Here is a 25,666-nt window from a genome sequence, read left to right on the forward strand (position 1 = left end):
TGCCTGCAGTCCCTTCCTGCCCCCAGGGAGGGCCTTTCTTATCTACTCACATCTTCCCTTCCCTCTTTCTCAGAGAGTGCCTACTGAATTGCTTTTCAGAGGATACATATTATCGAATTACCTATCCGCATTCTAACTCCCTGATACAAAGAAATTCTTCCTACTAGTAGGGGGGCCATGTATCTTTTAAAAAGATACATTTTTTCAAGGAAACATTTTAAATTTTAAAGAAATTCTTCCTACCAGTAGGGACCCATGTATCTTTAAAAAAGATGCATTTCCCTACCTGTTTTCATTTCTTACTGCTGGTATAACAAACGAGCACAAGTTCACTTTCTCATCCATCTGGAGAAGTCCGATGTGGATCTTGCTGTGTGGACATCGGGTGCTCTTCCTAGGGGTCGAGGTGTCGGCGGGCTGCGTTCCTTCTGGAGGACCTCGGGGTGCTCTTCCTAGGGGTCGAGGTGTCGGCAGGCTCTGCTCCTTCTGGAGGACCTGGGGGTGCTCTTCCTAGGGGTCGAGGTGTCGGCGGGCTGTTTTCCTTCTGGAGGACCTGGGGGTGCTCTTCCTAGGGGTCGAGGTGTCGGCGGGCTGCGTTCCTTCTGGAGGACCTGCGGGTGCTCTTCCTAGGGGTCGAGGTGTCGGCGGGCTGCATTCCTTCTGGAGGACCTGCGGGTGCTCTTCCTAGGGGTCGAGGTGTCGGCGGGCTGTTTTCCTTCTGGAGGACCTGGGGGTGTTCTTCCTAGGGGTCGCCGCACTGCTCGCCTGCGGGCGCAGCAGCCACTTCAGCCCCGCGGTGGCTCACGTCCTCACGGCTCCTGCACCAGCTGTGACCCTCCTGACTCCCTCTCTGCCTTCTGAGGACGCTTGGGACCACATTGCACCCTCACCAGTGACCCGAGGGCCTCCGGGTGTAGAGCCTTTCTTTAACCACACCCACACACGTCCCTTTTGCCCTGTGAGTTAACAGTCACAGGTTCTGGGGATTAGGACCCGGACATCTTTACGGGGAGGGAAACTGCTGATCACACTACTCTCTCTGCGCAACTTGAGAGAAAATTACTTTAAACAATTGCAAGGTACCTTCACAACAGCTCAGAGTAGCATCACCTGCTAAAATATGACATACAGATAACACAACAGTTGGGTCATAATGTAGGTCTCAATAAACAGGCCTAGAAGAATGCTTTCCTAATTTTTCACCCGCGAGAAACGACGATCAGGTTGCATTTGGGTGACACCTGTCGCCGTAGTTTCCTGAAGCATGAGGTCGGGGAGGGTGGGTGCGGTCTGCAGAGACAGGGCTGACGGTCCCGGTGAACACAGGCTCGGAATCCAAGGGACAGCGAGGCCTCTGCAGGCTCAGGCAGGAGGAGCCCCGGACGTCAGGATGGGAGCTGGGTGGGCAGGATGTGGCTGCGGGTGTGGGGGTCCCTGAGACGCCGAGTCTTCTCACCACCGATTTGTGCAAAGGCCCCACCCTCTTTAACTCCTAGTTACCCCGTGATGTCCTGGTCTACAGCGTCCATTCAACACAAAAGCGCAGCGTATTAACAGCAGCGTGGCAGGACTGCAGAGGGCGGTTCGGCCCGCCGAGATCAAGAAGCACTTGGGAAGCAGCACCGATGCTGAGCCCGGAGCCCCGGGAGACTCCTTCCGCCCCGGCCAGTCGGCGATCCCCAGCCCCGGAGCTTCCCGCTCGGGTCCTCTGCTGGAGAGGGGCCCGGGCGCCCGCACGTCTGAGCCCTGGGCCTCGCGCCCGAGCTCGGGTGTGCCGCGCGCCCCTTCTCCCGGTCCTTCGCTCCCGGTTCCTTCAGCGGCGGAGGCCCGGGGTCGGGCACGGGGAGGTGAGCGGGCGGGGACGCGCGGCTCCGTCGGTGGCCGCGTGCGGGGAGTGGGTGCAGTTTCTCCCCGCGGGGCCGAGCCCGGTCGGTTGGAAGCCCTTAGCCCGGCGAAGGGGACGCTATGCCGCCCGCGGGATCCCCGGGTCCTCCGCATCTCCCGCCCGCGGGGGATCGGAACGGTCTCCGGAGCCCGGAGACCGCCCCGCTCTCTCCTCGCCGCCTCCCGGCTTCTCGGGCGCACCAGGCTCCCGGGTTCCAGCGGCGGCCAGGGGCCCGGAGCTCCTGCGGGGACGGGACCCCAGATCCCGCCCGGCCCCGGGCCCTCCGTGCGCGTCGCCTGCCCCGCGGGCGCAGCTTCCCGGAGCGGCCGGCCGAGCGGCAGCCCCAGCCAGGGAGATGCAGCCGCTGGAGGCGACGTCGGACGCGGACACGGGGCCGCCTGGGCTTCTGGCTCCGCCGGCCGCCCCGGCTGCAGCCCGAGGGCCGGGGGACACCAAGCCAGGCAGCTTCGCCGTCTGCCCGCCGAGCGCAGGGGCGGCCCTAAACTACGACTCGGGGTCAACTGCACGCGCGCCGCTTCTTTGATCTATGTCTCTGGTGTGAAAGAACCCAGAGTTCCCACCCTGGGCTGAAGAAACGTTCTCTATAAAGGTTTTGTAGAAGGCGTTCTTTCCCCGGCCAAAATAAGAGGGTTGGTAATTTGAAACGCCACCGTCACCCACGCTGTTGGCGGTGCGCCTGAAGGGCAGGTCTGAGCCCGACCCGCTGTGGGTGCGCGGAGCACAGAGCAGTGCCCGCCTCCGCTGCTTCTCAGCCCTCAGAGAATCAGACTCTCAGGGCTGGACTCCAGCTCCAGGGCTGGGGCTGGAAAGGCGGCTTCTGTCCCGCTGGGAGCCTCAGTAGGTACTGACGGCTTGATGGGTGAGGAACTGTGCCCAGCAAGTAACTGCTGCTCAAAACTCGATGGGCGCCAGCGCGCAGCAGGAAAGGGGTACCGAACAGGACAGCTTCCCTCCTGCTGGAGGCTGGGGACGCACAGATGAGCTTGTTGCAGCAAAAACAGAAATGCAGTGTTTCCTGTCCTGAGAACAAGGAAAGTAAACAGCGAAGACTAGACAAGAAACGTGACCGGTCGCCAAAGAGTTAATCACTCCTAGTTTTACTTGAGGTGTTTCTAACCTGTGTGTCTGTAACCGGGAGTCCCTGATCCTGCGTACTTTCCATCCTGCACCACGTTTGTGCTCTCCCTGCACCCCCTTGTAGCAAGTCACCCCTTAGAGCCGTTTGCATTTCGGGAGGCAGGTGGCAGGTTGGCGGACCCAGGAGACCCAGGCTGTACACAGTCTCTCAGGTCCCCCAGGAGGGGACAGGGCCCTGTTCCTGGGGGGCTAGCCTGCTGTGTGCTCCCCTTGGCTGCTGAGGAGTAAAGCCATCTAATTCCTCCAAAATTCCGTCTTGTATTTTTTAATTGAGCATTGGTGGGCCGAGAAAGGCGAGATTTGGGCAGTAACAAGGAGGCCACTGATGAGTGGGAGGCGGGGCGGGGGGCGGAGTATCCTGGGGCAAGGGAGGACTTGAACCCCTCACACCTCAGGCAGCTTTTGGTAATTTGGATTTTGTTTTTTGAATAGGGTTTCATAGTTACAGCACATAGCTCAATCACTCTGTTTTGGAATGGTGGTCTCTATGGGTGGGAGCGTCCACTATAAATGGATAGAATAGGCCATTGCATCTTACGTCCCATGGACCAAATTCCACTCCCAGATTGTGCTGGTAGGGCCTGAAAGCTAAAAATGGTTTTTATACCTTTAAATGGTTGAAAATAGTTCTTACAGATAATATTTGCAGCATGAAAATTCTATTCATTATACTCACATTCATCCAGATTTCATTGCCTATAAGGAGTGTCTTCTTGAAACGGGCTCTTCATGTACTTCTTATCTGTGGTGCTTCTTGGATACAACGAGTGAACTGAGTGGATCCAACAGATGTCATGTGGAAAAGCTAAAATATTCACTCTCTGGATCTTTCTAGAAGTTTTCCCACCTCCACTGTAGAAATATGGTAGGGCTTTTTGTTTGATTGCTTGTTTTAACACATATGCTGAGAACTTTTTGTTCACATTACAAATTACTGTGAATTTAGTTCACATTACATTGTGCATTTTGTTCTTTGAAGCAAACCTCCTGTGGGTAGACGTCCAGCTGGTCACATCGCTCTCAGAAATCTCACCAGCATGAACACTGCGCCTGTGTACTCAGTTGCTACTCAGCTGCTAAGTTGTGTCTCTTTGTGACCCCATGGACTGCAGCCCTGCAGGCTCTTCTGTTCCTGGGGATTCTCCTGGCAAGAATAATACTGGAGTGTGTTGCCATGCCCTCCTCCAGGAGATCTTCCCAACCCAGGGATCGAACCCGGGTCTCCCTCATTGCAGGTGGATTCTTTACCATCTGAGTCACCAGGGAAACCTCTCAGGAGAATGGTCAAGATGAATCGAGTTCTCAGAGTGATGTTTACTCTACTTTCTGTCTCAAATGCCACCCCTTAATTGAATCTCCCACCCTTTTCTGCCTTGATTTGTCAAATTTTCCATCTCTGCCTGCCCCCCTGCCCCCAAAGGGTCTCTCTGCATTCCTTCCAACCTATCCTTCCTACAGTAGAAAATGTAACTTAAAAAAACAAACAAAAAAAAACACCCAAATCCTCCTTAAAAATTTCAGTAATTTCTCACTACCACCAGACCCACGATTCCAGACCTTCCATGAATGACCCCTGTGTTTCTCCTCATGCTAATCTCCCTGCCATCCTGGGCTTCTTTGAGTGCCCGGCACCGTACGTTTCCCCCTGAGTCAAGGCTTTATATATGCCGCTCCTCCTGCCTGGGGAGCTCTTCTCCCTACCCCTTGTTCCACCAGCTCCCACCATCTCATCTTCATGTTCAGTACTCCTTGTTCAGGGGCGTCTTCCCTAACCCTTCCACCAGCTCCCCGAGCACCTGCATTCCCCCTCTGTCACATTCATCAGATTGCCAGTTCTTATGGAATCTCCTGCTGGATGGAAAACTCTGGGAGAGCAGGGCTGTGTCTTGCTCATGGTTCTTTCCTGGCTCCTGGCACGAGTTGATTCTCGGTCACTGTTGAATGGATGGTTGAAGGATGAGTGACGGGGGTGTGCTGGGAGGGGCCTGGCTCTGCAATGATCTGGAGATGCCACACATCTTTGGAGGATTTGGAGACTGGACGAGTTAATCGCTAATGTTTATCAGCTTGGACATCTATTAATGTTTAGGCTTACCCCCAGCCTGTTCCATTTGCTCCTAGATATTTGGTTGAACATTCACTGTACTGAACTTGAGATTCAAGGTTAGGCTGTGGATAAAAGAGTTAAAAGTGACAGCTACTTGGTACACACATAAAATAATCTGCATAATTTCTGAGATCTTTCTCCAGCTACAGAGCTCAGAGAATAGCCACCAAAATCACATAGTCATGCACTTGGCCACATAGTTTCCTGGGTCCTAAAGCACTGTTGGAGAAGGCAATGGCACCCCACTCCAGTGCTGTTGCCTGGAAAATCCCATGGATGAAAGAGCCTGGAAGGCTGAGTCTATGTGGTCACTTAGGGTCAGACACGATTGAGCGACTTCACTTTCACTTTTCACTTTCATGCATTGGAGAAGGAAATGGCAACCCACTCCAGTGTTCTTGCCTGGAGCATCCCAGGGACGGGGGAGCCTGGTGGGCTGCCGTCTATGGGGTCACACAGAGTCGGACACGACTGAAGTGACTTAGCAGCAGCAGCAGCAAAGCACTGTAGCCAAAGAACCAAGTGTTGTCTCTGAAGGTCTAGGAACTAGCCATGCTTGCACAATGGAGAAGCTAACTTACGGCAGCCTCTATCTTCCGGTAAATGCTGACACTGGAAAGTGATTGATGATCACCTGGCTTTAATTCCCTCACCCCAGGGCCCTCTGGTGGGACTAATCAATCAGGTTGAAACGTGTACTCTAGAAACACAAGGGGTCCTCCCCAAGGGAATCTCACTTTATTCAAAGCTTTCAACAATCTCTGAAATGGGAAATATACAGGGCAAAACTCTCCCAGCCATACCTGCAATTAAACTTTGAGAAAGGGTTAAGATCTTTGCTTGTGGCTTTTCATATGAGTGAATTCTCACTCCTATCTGTCCATAGATTCCAAGAGCACAATTAATGTTCCCGGAGTTACAGAAGTCAGTTCTGCATCACCTAGGATTAGGGCAGGTTCAAACCCACTCCTGTGGTTTAATTAATGTAAAAGCAACCTTCTGTAAAGGCCTACAGAACAGGTGAAGTTTTCAGGGTTTGCTGACTCTGTGACTAAAATCTGGGGGAAAGTCTCCTAGGGAGGTGTTTTCCTGCCAGATGTTTAACATTTCAAAGGGCGAGATTCAAGTCTGGACTTGTGTTTCCAAACAGTAGTTGCTCTAATTAATGAAGTGTTTATCAAAGGTGATGTCCATTATCATGATTGTTGGAAACAGAGTCATTACTGAATGACCACACACTTTACTGATGTGGAGGGGAAGTGCCCCAGAGCCACACACCAGGGCTGGGAGAATCTGCCCCATGACAGGCGGTGGGAGGAGATCACATTCCCATCTCCACATGGAATGTTGAGAGGGTAACAGATCCAGGACCTACTAAGACCTGCACTAGTCCTACAGGTGCACAGGAAAAGGGTGAGCTCACTTACATGTGGCATCTTAAAAAAATAAATAAATGAAAAGCAAAGCACCAAGGTCCTCAATCCAGGGCACAGATCGGTGTCTGCAGAAGGCGGGCCGTGGGTGTGAGAAGTAGGTGAAGGTGCTCAAAAGGCACAGACTTCCAATTACAGGAAAGTGACTCCTGGGATCATCATGTGCAGCATGGCACCTATAGCTAATAGTACTATTAAAAACTTATTTTGTATATTTGAAAGTTGCTGAAAGAGTGGATCTAAAAAGTCATCATCACACACACAGAAGATGTCCCAGTGTGAGATGATGGGCGTGAGATGGACTTACCATGGTGATAGTGTCACAATATATGCAAATAGTGAATCATTATGCTGCACACCCAAAATGAGCATGAAGGGATATGTCAGCTATGCATCAATTAAAAAAAAAAGAAAATGGTGGAAGGATGACATGCGCTCTCATAATTGCTGAGAAAGATAAAGCTTTGAGCTTTGCATCAGGGTCTGCAGGCTTCCCTTCCTCTCAGTAAAGTAAAGGGTACTTATGGCCTTGGAGGCAGCAGATGGGACAGGCCTGGGGCTCTGCATTTTTCACAAGCTCCCAGGAAATGCCAGTTCCTGCGGATCCCTGGCTGCACTTTGAGTAGCAAGGTGTCAAAGCTCCTGAGGGTGGAGATTAGCTGGGCTGGTTTCTAAGGGATCCAGTTACACTTATGAGTACAGCACAGGGGCTTTTTTGGCCTCCATTCCTGACAGTGCAAAATAGCTGGGGGTGAGCCAAGGTGGTGTTTCCCTTGCAGAGAAGAGGAGAATGGCAACTTTCACCATTTCACCAACAGGAAATGATGCTGTTTCATGTTCATATACCGATCTCCTCAGACAGATGGGGCCCACCAGCAAAGACCTTCAGAAATAAGGGCAAAAAGACCACTATGACGTTTAAAGTATTATTTTGGAGTGCTATCCACAATGAATAAACTAGATTCAAGGACAAGATTTTATGTCACAGCTCAAGTGGTTCAATTGCCTAGGACAATTTTTTTTTTTTAAGTTTTATCTTGAACCCTTCTTAGAAGCGTCTACAATCACATGAGGGCTTGACGGAGTGCGTTACTGCTTGTTCAAATCTCTGATGACAAATAAAATATACAAAGACAGGAAGGACCCTTTACTACTCTTGTTAAAATATGGAAGGGTCCTCCCTGGGAAGCTATAGCTTCTTCGTCACTGCGAGGAGTAGAAAGTGAGCCCGTAGAATTCACAGCTGGGCCGCAGGAGAGGAGCCAGCTGAGCTCCTGACCCTCTCAGCCCCTCTGATACAGGCTCTGTCTGACCCCTGACCCTCAGATATGCCTCCCGAGGGTCACAGACCCTGAGAGGCTTGGTGTGGGTCCCAGTGTTCTCCTCTGACCTGGGGGAGGAAACGGTGGGCTCAGGAGAGACCCCGGGCGTGAGTGAGGCCCGCGGCCTGAGCAGCACCCCGCGTGGAGGGACACCATCTGCACGCTCCGCTGGTGTCGGCTTACACGTGTGTAACACAAGCGGCCCGGCTGCTCTTGGGTGTTTCTTGATTCTTCAACGGTGCTTGGGCCTCAGCAAAATTGGCAGAAGTCAGAAATGTGATATCTCAGGCATCCCTGATGACTCAGTGGTAAAGAATCTGCCTGCCAACGCAAGAGACACAGGTTTGATCCAGAAAGATCCCGCACGCCATGGAGCAGCTTAGTGCACACACCAGACTACTGCTCCTGTAGGGCCCAGAGCCACAGCCCCTGATGCCCGTGCCTCCCAGAGCCTGTCTCTGCAACAAGAGGGCGGGGGAGTTTCTTGGAGTGAAAGCTGCTCCCCCACAGTGCGGACAGCGCCTGAGATGAGACCCAGATCGCCCCGCAAGCCTGGCGGGGGAGCCACAGCCTCCAGTCTCCGTGCAGGTGAGCAGGGAGCACCTCCGGGCCTGAGAGAGTCGTGGAGAGTCGTGGGGCCTGGATTCCTGTCCTCAGGAAGCCCTGGGCCTAAGAGGGGCATCAGACGAGACAAAATGCCCCCCACCTCATGTGGCACGTGCTCACCGAGAAAAGGCACACAGGACCAGAAGAGAGACAAGGAGTTACGACACAGCCCGAGGGAGTCAGAGGAAAATCAGCAGAGCAGATGGTTTCCAAGCCAAGGCCTCGGAGGAGTACAGTTCAGCAGCCTGGAATCCAGAGCCAGGGCCCAGTGGCAGGTGCAACAGAGAGCAGGCTCCCCCCAGAAAGGCAGATGCGAAGGCAGAGCTTTCATCTAAGCTCCCGGATGATGTCAAAGGCGGTGTGGACTGCGGGGTGGACGCAGGGGGTGAGGGCTGGCAGAGGAAGGGGCAGGGGAGAGAGAGTGAAAGGCATGTAGAGCCTGGCCTGGGATGCCACTATCCTTCCTGGGAAGTGGGCGCCACTCAGATGCTGTGAGTAGAGAATGGAGATGTTCACAACTGCAGTTAAAGCAGGTCAGTTATCACAGAGAGAAAGCGAACAGGGGGGCTGAGAGGCTGCAGCCAGAGGGCGGCCAGGAGCCCAGCAAGAGCGCCAGGGAGAGGAGCCCAGACTGAACTCAGGAGGCGGAGCAGGAGGCAGGAAGCCCCTCAGAGCAGGGGGAGGAGAAGGAGAGGGGAAGATAGGAACCTGGAGAGCAGCTCCTGCAGAGGCCGAGGGTCCTCGTGGTTGGTGATGAAGGGCAGCTCAGAGAAGGCAGTCGCTGAAGAAGGAAAGCAGAATCCTCATCTCTGCCCAGATGTCTGTTTGCCTACAGATATTAGAAGGGTGAGAACCAAACAAAACTCAGGATAAGATGTGTTTCTTGGGTGAATTCTTTTAAAAAACCAGTCCTTTAGCAATCTCAATTTTTAAGTCAGAATCTAATTCACATATTATAAAATCTACTCTGTAAAATGTACAACTCAACGATTCATCATCTGTTTGCAAGGTTGTGCAGCCATCACCACTCTCTAAATCAGAGCACTTCACCTCCTCACGAAGAAAGCCACCACCCATTAAGCAGGCGCTTCCCCGCCCACCTCCCCCGGCTTTGGGCAACTGTCTGGGTGCTTTTTGACCCTGATGATTGGCCTGTTCTGCATTTTCACAGTACATGGGTCTGCACCACTGTGGCCATGCACGCTGGTTTCTTACACTTGGTGCTGTGTCTCTGAGACTCATCTCTGGTTTAGCACACGATTCATTCCTCTGTTTGACTTGAGAATTTTCCTTTCTAGGCCATGATAATACACACACACACACACCCACGTTCTTTTCTTTTTAATTGTGAAAAACTCACAGAATATAGAATTACCATTGTCGCTCAGCCGTCACTAGCAACCGTCTTTGTGCAGGGAGCCTCTTTTCCTCACCAACCCTCAGCCACTGATGAGCACAGAGCAACCAGCCCAGCCACAACACCCCTTCTCAGGACCCTCCGTGCCACCCGCACGACCAGGACTCCACGCAGGCCTCCCCACGGTGGCCTAAGAAGAGAACTACATGGGGGGGTGGGGCAGAGTTACCTAAGGAGAGAGACCCAGGAGAGAGGAGAGGAGAGGCGGGTGGAGGAGTTGCCCCCCTGAGCTCCTGTCTCAGTCGTGCCCGCCAGACCAGCCCTGCTTAACTGCTGGGATCAGAAACAGTCAGATGGGTGAGGGAGGTGTGACTACGGATGTCAGCAGCTTCAGCCAGACACCCAACAGTCTACACTGCAAACCTGCCAGGCCCAGCTTCACTCCCCGGGCCAGCTTCAGAGCCCCAGAGCCCCAGCTTCATGTGGGGGCTATCCCAGCCCCATCCTCCAGAGCTGCGCATGCCATCTCTCAGGAGAGTCTTCTGAGCTCCCAGGAGATCGTGTCTACTCAGGGTGTATGACAAGCAACATTAGGCTGGGACCAGCTGGAAGTGGCCAGAGTGAAATCAAGTGTCTCTGTATCTCTTCTGCCCCTGAAGCGCCCACTCTCTCCTCCTTGCTCATGCCTGCTGTGTCCAGGCGTCCCCTAGCACAGCCAGGCTGCAGGGAGGGGTTTCAGGGCAGAGCAGGAGCTGCAGCATCTCACGGTGAGCAGGGCTGGCCACCAACTCACGCCCGACTCTGGGAGAGCACCACTGTGGGTCAGAAACTGACCCTCTGAAGGCACAGGTGACTGCTCCTGGATCACACAGGGGCCCCAGAACTTAGGTTCGTCTTGTGCCCTCTACAGCTGGCTCTAAAGGACAGACCAAGGAGATATCTGGACCCTGGTAATCACAGTCAGGTTGCTTAAGTACAAAGAGGGTGGGGTGGGGCAGTAAGAACGGGGGGTGGGGGCCACTGCCTCTGCTGTTCCCCCCACCCCCCACAACTCCCCTGACCCTCTCCTCCTCAGCATCCTACCCCTGGGGCGGGGCAGTGAGGACGGGGCCGAGGGGGAGGGGGCATAGGCCCCCTGCCTCTACTCTCCCCCCAACCTCCCCTCCCCCGAATTTCTCCCCATCAGCTTCCTACCCCCGTATTGGGCTTTCTTGGCCCAGACACAACAGAAGTGATCATTCAGTTACTCAGTATTCAGTGGAATAGTCACGAAGTGACTTCAGGTGTAAAAAGAAATAAAATTGAAAATAAAATCCACCCAGACTGTTAATGTTTTGGATGAGGTTAGTGTCAGAGAAGACCCTGGGCTCCTGGTAAAGGCCCCCCTGAAACTCTGGCTCTGGAAGGAGGGAGGAGATGACCTTTGGTGAATGTGACCTGAGCCTGGTTTGTGTCTAACCAGCTCATTGATTTGATTACTGGTCATCATCACATTTTCTGAGCCCCGTTCTGCATCTGTTCGAGGTCCTCACACGGCTGACAAGCTGGAGAGCTCATCACAGTGTGCTTAAAGACTCGAGGGGTCCTGGGTGAGGCAGAAAATGGTGCGGGCAGAGCGTGGGATCAAGAAAGGTGTCGTGGACGCACTGAGGTCTGCGCTGGGTCTCCAGGGTGAGCTCAGCAGGGCCTGGCTCTGAGCAGGACTCACATACACGATGAATGACTAAATGAGTGAAAATGGAAATCTTCAGCAAGACTGTCAGCTCCTCTGTAACTGAGCCCAAGCTCGTACTGCTCACCTCATGACAGGCCAAGAAATTGAGAGATGAGTTCCTGGGGCAAGGAACAGCGGCTTTATTCAGAAACCCACGACTCTTGTCCCGGGACCCATCTTGCCTGAGTGAGAATTCAGGCATCTTTTATCTTAATTCTCAAAGGTGGTGTGGGAGGAAAGTCAAATATTTCCTCATTCTGATCAGGCTCCAGAGGGGATGTGTTAATGTCTGCCTCCCTACTGTGATTCACAGGTGAGTCTGGTCAGGAAGTTTCCTGTGAGCTAAACAAGTTACTTTAGCTTGGTGCTCATTACCTGGGTTGCAGGGCTCCCAGAGATGGGGCTTTCTGTACAAGCTTATAGGCATCATTTCTTTAGTGGTTAACTCATAATAGGTAGAGTACAAAGGGTCCTTCTTTATGACACATTCAGGCCAAAGCTTGGAACTGCAGGGCACCGGGGGATGATGGCAGAGGCCCCGCAGGGCGCCCACTCCACTCCCTCACAGCTGTCTTGCTGACTAAGCAGCCTGTGTCTTAACTCCCTGGGGGCACCTGTTTGCCCTCTTCTCTCAGACAGTGCTGGTTGTAAGGTATACATTGGGCTGACACAGAAAAGGAGAGATGACCTCAACAGAAGCAGGTTACCTTTATTCAGGCAAGGAGGGGCGGCAGTCGGCCTAACGACCAGGCTGAGCGTGAGAGGGATCAGGGAGGCTTCATATTTAAAGGGAGGTTTGTGGACGTGATAAGGGAAACGTTAGTCAGGCGGGATGTTTTGGGTATTCTTTAGTTGAGATGGCATTTGCAGTTGGGCAGGGGGTGATAAATCCTCTGGACGAGGGGTGATAAGTCCCAGGTAGATGCAACAAGCCTGGAGCATCAGGGCGGGACCTAAAGTTTGATTTTGTTTTCCTTGAAGTTAGATGATTCAGCAAGGGCCTTTGAGACTGCTGTTTCCTTTTCCAGGCCCAAAGACTCTTTCACTCATCAGAAGCAACACTCACCTGTGCCCCTCCCTGATCAGGCCCAAGCAAACCAGCTGCCCTCACCTGAAAGGGTGTTAGTCTCTTAATCATGTCCCTGCGACCCCATGGACTGTAGCCCACCAGGCTCCTTTGTCCGTGGGATTTTCCAGGTAAGAATACTGGAGTGGGTTGTCCTTTCCTTCTCCAGGGGATCTTCTCAACTCAGAGATGGAACCCAGGTCTCCTCCATTACAGGTGTTTTCTTTACCATCTGAGCCACCAGGACATGCATAAGAAAGTGCTACCTCCCCAAACTGGGGTCAGGAGGCTGGGCGTGTGGTTCAGGCTCTACCAGGCAGCTCACATCCTCCTGGCATCCCCTCTTGTCTGCCTAAGGAGCTCCTACATCTCAGGACGCCTCTAACCAATACCCCCTTTGGGTGGGAGCTAGAGCTCAGCAGTGAATATTTTCAGCCCAGAGAGACACAGCCTGTGCTTTAGACCATGGGGAACCCTCCCAGCTAGCCCCAGTCCATCCAAATCTCTCCTGTTCCTCAGATCCCATGGTCAACAGACTGTCCCCGAGTCTGTTCAGCAGCCAAGCTCCCACAGTGTCCAGAGCTGAGGCTCCTCCCGCCCCCGTGTCCCCTCGGCCCTGCACGATGAGCCCGCACTCCTGGGAATGGAGGGGCCCCTGTGCGCTTCTTCCGGGGCTGCTGCCGCGCCTTCCTTCTCCTTCAACCAGAGCAGGGAGCTGGGCTCTTCTGTGCCCATGAGTAGGGGGAGGAGGGAACGAGCGGTCAGTCCCTCCATCTCCTGCAGGCCCCGGCCCTGCGGGAGGAGGCGCTGGGGGCTGAGCGCGGGCTTGGCCTGCTCAGTGGTCAGGACTCAGGGCGCATTCGGGAAAGGCTGAACCTGCTGGGGAATGGTGACAATGTTGGTGGTGACAAGCTGTGTCCATCTCTGTATGAGCTGGTCCATTTCACCAAATTCTCTCTAAACTAACACCCGTATATAAACACTCTTCCTCTGGCAACAGGGTTTGGGCTGAGTGTTTTCCAGGAAACTCCTCACTAACCTCTGGGAAATGTTCTGAGAGAGTCTCTGACGATGCAACAAGCGTCCGCTTTGGTTAGGAATCGACAAGGACTCACTGTTGGGCACATGGATGTCCATGCTATGTAGCAGCCTCGATGGGAGGGGAGTTTGGGGGAGAAAGGACACATGTGTGCGTTTGGCTGAACCGTTCCCCTTGGTGTTCACTTGAAACTGTCACAACACTGTTTGTTAACGGGCTACACCCTAAATACAAAGTGAAAGTTAGGAAAGAAAACAACATGTGACCTAACACAAAAAGAAGACACTGGGTGATTTGAATGCTGGCTTCACAAGTGCATTTTGGTAATACAGAAAACCACAGTGTTTTAGAATCCTAGTTTATGATTTAGAATCAATGATACTTAGGTGACTGATCAATTGTCTAATACAGGCACTGGCAAAAATACAAGCTAAAGGCTAACCAGTTTTAGCATCATAAATGTCCCCCTACAGTCTGAAGCCAGGCACCTCTGTCCGTTCATCTGTCTCCCTCCCGCCAACTCCCTCTCTCCATGGTGTTAAGATTTGTGTCACCAGTGAGCTGGCTCCCGCTCTCCTGCAACACACACCCTTCATTCTGTGGGAGAAGTGATGACACGCGTGTGCACTAGTGTCAGCGAGGAAGTGACGCTCGGTGGCAGAAGGAAAGAGACTGGCACGGGGCTCGGCCCGGCCTCAGCCTGGGGGCTCTGCCCGGACCCCCGCTCCCTGGTCCACTGCTGACCATAGCAGGGGCGGGAGAGGCTGGTGAGGGGCCCTGGCCAAGAACCTTCATGCACGGCTCGCCATTTACATCGAGAGCGTGGAGTTTTTGCAAAGATCTTCAAATTTCTGTTTTTTTCTGACTTCTTTAGTCTTCATTAGTCTTCTCACCAGGGGTGTCGTTAACTAAATCAGCCTGTATATTATTAACATTAACATATATCATTGATATATAAAATTATATGAAAATAATGGTACATGACATTTAATATTTATTTACATTATATATGCATATATTTATGTAGCATTATGTTATATTAACTTAAATCAATAAATATAAGTTAACTATCATAGCAGTATGAGTATATGTTACTCCTCAGAGGCAGACCTTTGCCTTTTATGCAGTCAACTCTGCCTGATGACCGTATTTTGTTTGCCAGAAAAAAAATGAACGCTGAGGCCAGAGTGAAAAGTGAGGGGAAGGCAGGCAGAGAAGACCCAACCTGAAATTACAGGGGAGGCATAATTAAGTCACTCAAGTGAAACAAGAAGTGTGTTCCTGAGACCAGCCTGAAGCGCACAGTCTTAGTGAGGGGAGCGGATGTGACTCTGCACCCGGCCCACCGGCACCTTCAGGGGTGGGCGAGCAGGAGGGAGCCTCCTCTGGGGGGTCTCTCCTCCGGGGTGGGTGAACGGGAGAGAACCTCCTCCGGAGGGTCTCTGCTCCGGGGTGGGCGAGCGGGAGGGAGCCGCCTCTGGGGGTCTCTCCACGGCTCCTCCGCGGACCCACTCGCCTCCCCCGGCTCTGCTGCGACCTTCGTGCTTTGCCGGCCCTGAGTCCCGTTTCCTGCCCTCCGCTGTTCTCCTACCCTCTCTCTTTCCTGGATTCTCTCGGCTGCTACCAGCCCGGCTGGAGACTCAGGCATCACAAGGCCTTCCCTCCAGCCAGTGAGCTGTCCTCGCCCCGCCCTCCTCCTTGAGAGCTAGGTTAACGGGGTGCCTGGGGTTCATTACTGAGAGTTTCCTTGCTCGCAGTTTCCTCCATTCCTGATGGTGGGATGCGCAGGGCAACTGAAGACATTTCTGAATTTCCCTGAATGTGGATGCTACATGAACCTAGTTTGCCTATAGCAGAATCATGTGGTTCTAAAGAAAGAGTTTTATATTCCTATTTAAAACCACTGGAAACCCCCAAAACAGGAAACGGTGACACCTCAGAGTCATACTGTTACATGACAAAAGCAAGCTGTAAAACAGCACACGTTATTTGTCTAACGGAACTGAAAGTGAGCCTATGTTATCTGCGTGTCAATAAATACACATTTGAAAATGTTTCTTAAAAAGCTGGAGGAATATATACAAATGAACCACAGACACTTTGTAAGGATGAAAGAGAAATTCTGCTTTTACTCCAAATTATCCAGTTTCTTGGTGCACTTTTAACTCAGGAGGAACTTGAGCAAGAGTGTATATTGTTTGTATTTAGATAAACACTTTACATATGATTGTACAGAACCAGCTTATCATAAAAACCGAACCAATGTATTTCAGAGTCAAACAAGTGATGAGCTGCGCAGAGGAGAGTGAGCCTCTGCTGAAGGGCCAGAGACAGAATGAGCACACGAGCAGCTCGCGCAGTGAGACGCTGGCTGCACGCCGCCGGCCCCTCCAGCCACTAGAGCATTCCTTGAGCACTTGCTGGGTGTAAGGCAGCCTGGACATCAGTTCCCTGCCCAAGGCAAGTCTGAATTCATGCCAGGCCCATAGTAAAGACATGTTCTAATTAGCATCTCTCAGAGGTAGAAAATGTACGCTTTATTCTCGAAACGTATTCTGACCTGCTCTATAATGGATCGTTCCACTAGAAACAAAACACTCAAGCCAACATTAAAAACCACCTTTTCAGTGTACCTGAAAGCTTATGCCATTTTAGAGCTTTCTCTTTTTCTGTCATCTCTTAAACACATGTAAAATAGATACAGTCAAGTCCCCAGCAGGAGGGGCTACTCAGGGAGCTCTGGGCCTCAGTCGTTACTAGGAATAAAAGTGGCAAAGAGCATTTTTGCTCCAGAACTCTAAAGGCATTTTGGCGTTGGATAATCGGGACCCATGAACAAAATATGATAGCCTGATGCTGTTTTTCCATCTGCCTCACTTCAGTGATTTTCCATATCTTACTTTCTGTAACCAAAGATTGAGAATGCTCAGGAGAGAGCATACATATAACTACATAACTCGTTATAAATAGCATACAAGTAGAAAGTATAGTTAGATGTGAGCAGTTCCTGTGGCTCTCAGTCCATAAGGCTGACTCCCTTCCTCGGGCATCTCTGCAGATTGGACAGTAGGTGGCGCCTTCAGCCTGTTTGGAAAGCAGTTCCCGGGCTTTGGCTCCTTCACTTGCTTTTTAACTGTTTCCGCACCATTGCACAGAAAACAAAGTAATGCGCTGCCTAAGCCTATGAAGTCCCGATCAACGTCATGGGAGCAATTCCAGAGAACACAAAGCCACATAACTGGATCCGTCGGAAGCATTTACAAATATCCGCAGGAAAGACTCCACCTCTCCCTGGATCTGAACTGAAAATAGAAAGTGAAAGTCACTCAGGCGTGTCCGACTCTGCGATCCCTGAGACTGTAGCCCGCCAGGCTCCTCTGCCCATGGAATTCTCCAGGCAAGAATACTGGAGTGAGTTGCCATTCCCTTTTCTAGGGAGCTGGCCCAACCCAAATTATCCAGTGATAAAACGCTTTTAGGGTTTGTGTCACGGATGCCCTTTGCTGCTTTGATTCCTGGAATGACAGAATCCCAGTCCGAGCTGGGACCCACCCCAAAGCAGTTTGTGTCCTGTGACCCTGGTCAGACAATTCAGTTCGGTTTTCTTGTTTGGAAACAATTTGACCTAGCTGCTCACAAGCGAAAAGCAAACTGTTGCAGGAAGGCGAACCCCTTCCAGGGTCTGAAACTGGGCTCTTGTCTAACACTCGGAAATGAATTGTCCGAGGAGACACTTGTGCTGACAAAGCAAGATATTTTACTGGGAAAGGGCACCTGGGTGGAGAGCAGTAGGGTGAGGGAACCCAGGAGAGCTGCTCTGCCCATGGCTCGAAGTCTTGGGTTTTATGCTGATGGGATTAGTTTCCGGGTGGTCTTTGGCCAATTATTCTAATTCAGGGTCTTCCCTGGTGGTGCACGCATCCTCAGCCAAGATGGGTGCTAGCGAGAGGGATTCTGGGAAGTGGACGGACAGGCGGTGTCTCCTTTAGACCTTTCCCGAACTCTTCCGGTTGGTGGTGGCCGATTAGTTCTGCGTTCCTCATCAGGCTCTCCTGTCATAAAATAGCTCATGCCAAATGGTTGCTATGGTGCCTGGCCAGGGTGGGCGGTCTCAATCAGTGGGCTTCCCCTAACAAAACTGCTAGACCTTAAAATGTTCCAGTAGAGTACAGTCAAATGCTCCTGATTCCAGGTACTTCACAGGGTGTTTTTAAGCCTCGCCAGCCACCAGCTTCTCTTGATTCTGAAAGCTGGGTTTTCTAGGGACCGGCAGCAGTGGAAGTGTGATGAAATCACCACAGCGGTGTTGTGCTTCAAAGCACAGGATCTGGACAGACTAGGAACAAGGATAAAATATTCTGAAGGGGTGAGTCCAGGGCATTTACTCTTATCTGAACGAGTTTGTGCACAGATGCATTTTAGGCATCACTTCAGGGAGGCCACAGGCTCCCTGGGCTCTCCAAGTCCCTCAGGTGAAGAGCTCCTGGCCCGGGAGTGAAAGGAAGCAAAGGCAGCCCTTCCATCGTCCCCATTCCGACCTCCGGTCCCATCACATTCCGACCCCTGGGCCCGTGAGGGGGCCGGTGGCCGCTCAGCGCGCTCTCCCAGCCGCTCGGCCCCAGAGGAGTGACCGGAGCAGGCCTGCCCCGCGGCGCCGCGGCTGCCTGCCTGCTGCCGGCGCGGTGAGAAGGCCCATGGAGGTCTAGGAAAAGCAAAGGGGCGCCCCTCTCAGCAGAGCAGCCCCGAAGCCCAGGGAGTTAAAGGAACAGGAAGCAGGGTCAGGTCAGGGAAGGACCCCTTTGTGCCGGGCTGATAAGGGAGTGGCTGAAGCGTCCCTCCCTGAGCGCGGCTCCGCGTCTGCAGGCTCTTCCGGCTTGCCTCTGTGAGCGGCGGCCGCTTGTCAGAAGGCAGATCTTTCTACCACCAGTAAACTGTCTTTCCCTGCTGTCAGCCCTGTAATCTGGCGCTAGATGCCCCTTGTTCCACTGGCTGCTAACACTTCTGTAAAAGGAGATCTAACTGTCAAAGTTCAAAATTCCAGGGGTCTGTGGAGTCCCGCCACCAATCCACCCCCAGAGTTGTGTTTGAATCAGGTGAAAACGCTCATTACAGGCTTAGCATTGAGGATCCTAAAGTGAGAACATGAATGAATTTAGAACTTTTGGAAAGTCTGATTTTATAAGTATTTGTTTATCTTTAAAGTCCAATAAGACAATTTTACTCTTGCTTATCTTGTCTGAGGAATAAACATGGAAAGATGCTGAAAAAAAGCTACAAAATTTAAGGCTTTGGAGAAGGGAATGAAAAGAGAATGGGTCTCATGAAGAGTAACACCTTTCAGACGGAGCAGCTGAGAGGAGAAAGAAATTGATGTAAGAAAAGATCTTACCATTAGAGCTGAGGCCATCTGCCATTTCGTCAAATTTACTTTCCTGCATGCAAGGTCACCTTGTACAGACTCCTACAGACGCACAATACAGCTGCCATCTCCACTGACACGCAGAGGGGCCACCGCTTCAGACCGCCTTGTGGGGCACTCAGGATGCTCAGGCCTCTGTCCCATGTGTCCCTGGGAAGTGACTTGCCACTGAGCCCACGCTCTGCCACCGCTGAAGCCTGGGGACCCTGGGGCCGACGCTCCATAGCAAGAGAAGCCGCTGCAACGAGAAGGCCAGGCACCACAACCAGAGAATGCGCCCTGCTCACCACAACCAGAGCAAAGCCTGTGCAGCAGCAAGGACCCAGCACAGCCCCCACCCAAGAAAAGAGCCTGGGAAAGAAGAGCTGAAGCCCACGCAGTGCTCTGCCTACCGTCCAGTGGCCTGAGCAGTGGGCGCTGCAGGCCGGCCTTCAGGGGGAACTGCGGAGCAGGCGGCGAGCTCGCCTGCCCGCCTGTGGACTAGGCCACCCCTCAGACCCAGCAGCCTTGCACTCAGGTGCTGAAGGGACCCATTCACGGTGAAGCCCTCCTTGCTCAGAGCCTGCTCAGCTGCACCTGCTCTCCCCTTTTAATCTCTTCAGAATCTGCAGACGTGGAGATCAGGCACGACCTCCCAGGAGTGTTCACAGGAAACGGTGCCGCGCACGGGCAGAACTTCCCTGCGAGCATCCGCCAAGTCAGACCCACCGACTGAGCTCCCTGGTTGCCGGGAATGGGTGGTCTCCAGAGCGCAGAGGAGAGCGCGTGTCACACAGACCGATGGTAAGAAGTTCACAGGCATGCCTCTGGGAGAGGCTGGCGGTCAGCCCTGGGATCGGAACCAGCAGGAGTCTTGGCTCCTGGAAGCTGCCTGGGTCTGGGTAGTGGAGGCTCCAGGAGCGAAGCGGCCGAGCAGAGGAGTGGCGGCAGCAAAGCAGCTCGGCTCGCTGGCGAGGGTTCCTGGAGGACGCAGCAGGGACAGCAGCTGGGGTTTCAGGGGCAACGGTGGCATGAGCTGCCCACAGAAGCTTCTCCCAGGCTCTCTCGGATCCTAATGCAGGCGCCACCACTGTTTCCTCTGTAGATGCACTGCTCCCCTGGGAAGTAAAGGCCGGTGCCGCCTAAGTGGGCTCCTGCTGCAGGAACGTGATGACGCCGGCCTTCGTTTGCCGGACAGCAAGGACCTAGGAGAACGTAGAAGATTCACTTCAATTTATGGCAAGAATGCAGACAGTGCCGAATGGACCGCTGCCTGGGCAGCGCGGGAAAAGCCTGAGCAGATGTTTTAGAGAAGCCGGATAGTAAAACAAACCTGACTTTCATTCAGTTTGTAGAAATAAAGCTGTGAGTTTTATTCTTTGGAGGTTTAAAAATTTTTGTAATGTCTTGGCATTTCTGAGAAACTTATAACACATGTACAAGGTTCAAGAACTAGAAATATAAAATAGCTCACATTGCATTGTTCTTCCTACCCCCTCCCTTCTTGTCAAGGCCCTGCTGCGTCCACAGTCAGCCACGTGTTTTGTTCTCAGGAATACCTTCCAGAGGTTTATTTCTTTATTTTTTTTCCCTAAGTATTTATTTGGCTGAGCCTGCGGGACCTTCTCCGTGGGAACTCTTAGCTGTGGCATGTGGGTCCTAGTTTCCTGACAAGGGGTTGAACTCAGGCCCTACAATGAGAGTGCAGAGTCTTAGCCCCTGGATCAGGAGAGACGCCCCAGAGTGTCACTCTGTGTAAGCACAAGCAACTGTGAATATCTGTTTCTTCACTCCCCGTGGTGGTGCTAGTGGTAAAGAACCCACCTCCCTGTGCAGGAGACATAAGAGACTCAGGTTCAATCCCTGGGTCTGGAAGATCCTCTGGAGCAGGACGTGGCAACCCACCGTAGCATCCCTGCCTGGATTCCTATGCAGGAGACATGAGAGACTCAGGTTCAATCCCTGGGTCTGGAAGATCCTCTGGAGCAGGACGTGGCAGCCCACTGTAGCATCCCTGCCTGGAGAATCGCGTGGGCAGAGGAGCCCGGTGGGCCACAGTCCACGGTGTCACACAGTGTCGGGCAGGGCTGAGTGGCTGAGGACACCACATTTAAAGCCATGAACGGTCGCATACTGAGCACAGTGCTTTATGGTGTCTTGCTTATACTCAGCTGACAATATCTTGGGGAATAGTCTCTCTTGGGACACTATTTTCCACAAACCAGTCCACTGAATAGATGATGTACTATAATAGGCTTTACTGGTCCACACTGGAATAAACACTAATATAAAATGACATCTTAACATCACAATAAGCAATGTAATGCAAAACCTTAGCCTAATTTATTCCATTGCAGGAAAATGTATAAATTTCTAAGGCGTTAGGAATTTCTACAAATCTAATGGATTTGTAGCCTGAAGGATTTCTAACTGAAATATAGCATCTGATAGGACGTTGCTGGGAAAGTAGCACGTTGCTGGATCCCCCCACCCCCTGCCCCCGAGGAGCTATGCGATGATCACTTCTCTTTCCCTGAGACTCGACCTCTCCTCCCCCAGGTTTCTCCCTCATCTGTTTTTAGAAACACTCTCCAGCCTCTTCTCCCCTTGTGACTTCCCTATAATCTGCTCTTCTCAGCACTGTCCTTCATTCGCCGCCCGCATCGCCTGGCCTGGTCTCTCCCTGCGGTCTCAGCATTGTCCAGCATCACTGCCCCCGCTGCCCTGGAGACTGTATCAATGCGGCCAGATAGGTGGTTGAGTATAGAAAAATGGTTCATGGATGATATTGAATCACTGAGCCTGGATGAGAAGGAGACATCCACAGGGGAGTTCAAGGTAGCGGGGGAAGAAGGAGAAGTTAGGTTTTATCTGTGGTCTTCATTCAGGGGAAGAAGCTACAGGGCCCACACCAGGGAAGAAGGAGTCAGAGTCAGAGGTAAATACTTGGGAGGTGGTGTCCAGAAATTCCAGCAGGAACCCTGAAGAGAAGAGTGAGGGGGAGAGCCTGCTGTGAAGCCGCTGTATGTTGGGCAGGGCACACATGGGGCAGCAGAGAAAGAAGCAGGAAAGTAATAACAGGCTTCCCAAGGGAAGGGGAGGGTGTCACGGTAACAGTGATGTGCACATAGTGACACAGGTCACGGAGAGACGAGGGAGAGTGTAACGGAGCCAGTGAGAGGGGAGCGTGGATGCAATTAATACATCCTGCACGTTGTTGTAGAAGGCAATGGCACCCCACTCCCGTACTCTTGCCTGGAGAATCCCATGGATGGAGGAGCCTGGTAGGCTGCAGTCCATGGGGTTGCTAAGAGTCAGACGCGACTGAGCGACTTCAGTTTCACTTTTCACTTGCATGCATTGGAGAAGGAAATGGCAACCCACTCCAGTGTTCTTGCCTGGAGAATCCCAGGGACGGGGGAGCCTGGTGGGCTGCCGTCTCTGGGGTCGCACAGAGTCAGACATGACTGAAGCGACTTAAATGTACATTGTTTCATGAGAGGCCAAGAGCAGAGCCCAAGAGAGAGGCTGAGCCAGAGAGCAGGACACAATGAAGGAGACATGGAAGTTGATAAATAAAAACACAGGTGTTCAAATCAAGATTGTGTCAAAACGCAAGGAATACAATTGGGATTTTAAGGAACTCCTTTTAGGGAATATGGAAATAAGTGCAGGTGAGATGATATGAATTCTTAGATGAGGATTCACAAGGATGACTGCCCTGCCTAGAGAGTGGCACCACCAGAAGCAGCTCTGCGCCGAGGTGAGCGGGGAGATGGCACAGCACAGTGGGGAGACACTGGTTGATGGAGACTCTGGGCCTTCCCGGGAGGAGGGCTTCCTGCAGACCCCGTACGCCAGGGTGCTGAGAACATCGGGCAGGAGTTACCTGCGCCACTGAGAGTCACTGTACTTGGAGGGGTTTTGCTTAAATATAGTTCCATTTCTTTCTGGCCGCACGGGGCCTTCCTTGCTGCTTGCAGGCTCTCCCTACTGCAGCGAGCAGGGCCTGTGCTCTAGTTGCGGTGGCTGGGCTTCCCACTTTGGTGGCGTCTCTTGCTGTGGAGCGCTGGGCTCTAGAATGCCTGGGCTCAGTATTTATGGCTTCATTTCTCTGTGGCACGTGGGATCTTCTGGGGACCAGAGATCGAACCGGTGTCCCCTGCACTGCAAGGTAGATTCTTAACCGCTGGACAGCCAGGGCAGCCCCTGTACTTGAAGTTTTCATTGGAGCTACCTAAGTCCTGATAAACGTGACCTCAGCGAAAGGGGGAAGGAGAGTGAGCGCACGGCCTGCCTTCCACCGCAGGGAGCCTGCTGGGTCCGCACAGACCCCTTTCCGTTTCTGAACCGCACTTGCCATTTACTCACTTCCTTTTCTCCACCTAAAAAACACACATCTCTTAAATTCTCCAAGCAATCTTCCCGGTGGCTTTCTTCCATGGAAGCAGAACTTCTAGGCAAAAGAGTCTATGCAATCTTTCTATGTGAGTATCAGAAGAAGGTGAACATTTTTTGGGGGGTAATGGTTCTGGAAATTCAGAATTAAATATGTTTCAGCTCTCATTGGCCTAATGGGTGTACCTGGCCCAGCTTCCTGCATCTTAGCCGGCTCACTGGTGTCATTAAGGCCCCGGGGTCTCTCTGGTCCCTCAGCCACTGCATCCACCTCCTATGGCATGGAAAAAGAAAAAAAGGCTCTCTGGCACCATTAAGACCCCTGCTGATCGCAGATCCTGTGACCTTGCTGGTGCCTTGACTTACTGCAGCTTCCTAAGTCCTTACCTAGGATTTGTTGGCATAAAGTTCAACCAGGAAAAACAAAACAAAACCTGTTTTAGTGTGTCTCTTGATATTTGGTTTTGTTTTTACATTTGCAAGAGCAAAACAGAGAAAATGAAGCAGAAGATACTTTCAAACATATGGTTAACGGATTTAGAATTACTGATTCAAAGTGAAAGTGAAAGTGAAGTCGCTCAGTCATGTCTGACTCTGCGACCGGTGGACTGTAGCCCACCAAGCTCCTCTGTCCATGGGATTCTCCAGGCAAGAATACTGGAGTGGGTTGCCATTCCCTTCTCCAAAACACACACTTAACACACAACAAGACATTAAATTGATTGAGGACATTGCAAGAAGTGTCATAATTCATTCTCCCTTTGTCCACAGCTAATTGAGTGTGCTCAGTTAAGATGCTCTGTGTCTACAGAGCGCGCTGTCATTCTTCGCTTATTTAAAATACAGTGTATTAACGGGAAATTGAAATACAGTGTATTAATGGGAAACTGGAGGCACAATGAGGCAAACAGATCAGGAGACAACTGTCATCGAAGAGAGTTGATGACATAGAGTTCCCAAGAGGAGGGACAGGCCACGCCATTGGGCCACACGGGAAGGGACTGGACTTGTCCGGAGAGGGAGGGAGGGGAATTCAGTACAGGGGCCTTTCCTGTGACTCCTCAGGAGGGAACAGCGAGCTGGGTGTGCAGGTTCAGGACCGGCCAGTGTGCGTGATGTTAGCAGCCATCCTCGGCGTCTGGCTCTGGGTGACGAGGGAAGGGGATGGTGGCCCGGAGCGCAGCGTAAATGTCACCTCCTCGGAGACACGTCCCCACGTGCATCTGCAGTGGCGGCTCCCCCGCGTCTCCTGCCCTCCGCGCCTCGGTCCTTCGCGGCCCAGGGCCGGCCCTGTCAGCGCCGCTGGGGCTCGTCAGCCATCCGTCCTCGGCCGGGACGCCTCTCCTCTCCTCCCCGCCGCCCCCCGCCCCAGCCCCTTCCCGCTGCGCCGCGTCCGCCGTTCGCTCCCTGGAGCTGCCTCTTCTACAGGCGGTTCTGTTCATTCCTCGTCTCCCTCCACAGCGCCAGCTCTGCGGGAGCAGCAGGGTCGCTTCTTTTTAAAGTGTGGGGGTTTTCTGTCTTACTCTCCTCTTTTATTTATTTATTTATTATTTTTTCTTTTACTTTATTTCACTTTACAATACTGTATCGGTTTAGCCACACATCGACAGGAGTCCGCCACGGGTGTCCACGAGCTCCCAACCCTGAACGCCCCTCGCACCTCCCTCCCTATGCCATCTGTCTGGGTCATCCCAGGGCACCAGCCCCGTGTCAAGGGCTGTGAGGTGTGGTGGCTGGGCCCCTGCCCCCAGCCCCGGCCTGGCACAGAGCACATGCGCTCTCAGCATTTGGGGACGGACACACCCGCCACCGTGCTTAGCAGGGAACCAGCAGCGGTAAGCCTTGTTGCTGCCCCCAGGGGGCTGTTAGAAACCAGATGACAGCCCCAGAGGAGTTGCTTAGTTGGGAGCCATGCCAGCAGAATAGGCGGAAATGCAGTTTTGGCTCTTCCAGAAATGAACTCTTGAACCAGTCAGCCAGGAATCTTCTGACTATCTCTAGTTAAGCCATCTGCCTGAGAAAGCTTTCCAGCCTCTAATGGAAAGTAACTTCACAGTAGCCACTTGGATTCTTGGCCCAGCACAACGTCCTTGTTCCTGATCCCTCAGCCTATACACGTCTTTTATTGTGTGCAACTCCTCAGAGTTTCTAACTGCTGAATTGGATGCTGCCTGATTCACAAA

At 52.5% G+C, this 25,666-nt stretch overlaps 1 long non-coding RNA gene across 1 annotated transcript; it reads left to right on the forward strand.

The window, feature by feature from the left end:
* Window positions 1–17,842: 17,842 nt before the first annotated feature.
* Window positions 17,843–20,479, forward strand: LOC138430361 (uncharacterized). The gene is made up of 3 exons (XR_011253124.1): window positions 17,843–18,053; window positions 18,929–19,889; window positions 20,191–20,479. It is a non-coding gene; the product is annotated as an uncharacterized lncRNA (long non-coding RNA).
* The last annotated feature ends 5,187 nt before the right edge of the window (window positions 20,480–25,666 follow it).

The sequence above is a fragment of the Ovis canadensis genome, chromosome 25 (genome assembly GCF_042477335.2).
Source record: "Ovis canadensis isolate MfBH-ARS-UI-01 breed Bighorn chromosome 25, ARS-UI_OviCan_v2, whole genome shotgun sequence".
In the NCBI taxonomy this organism is placed as follows: domain Eukaryota; kingdom Metazoa; phylum Chordata; class Mammalia; order Artiodactyla; family Bovidae; genus Ovis; species Ovis canadensis.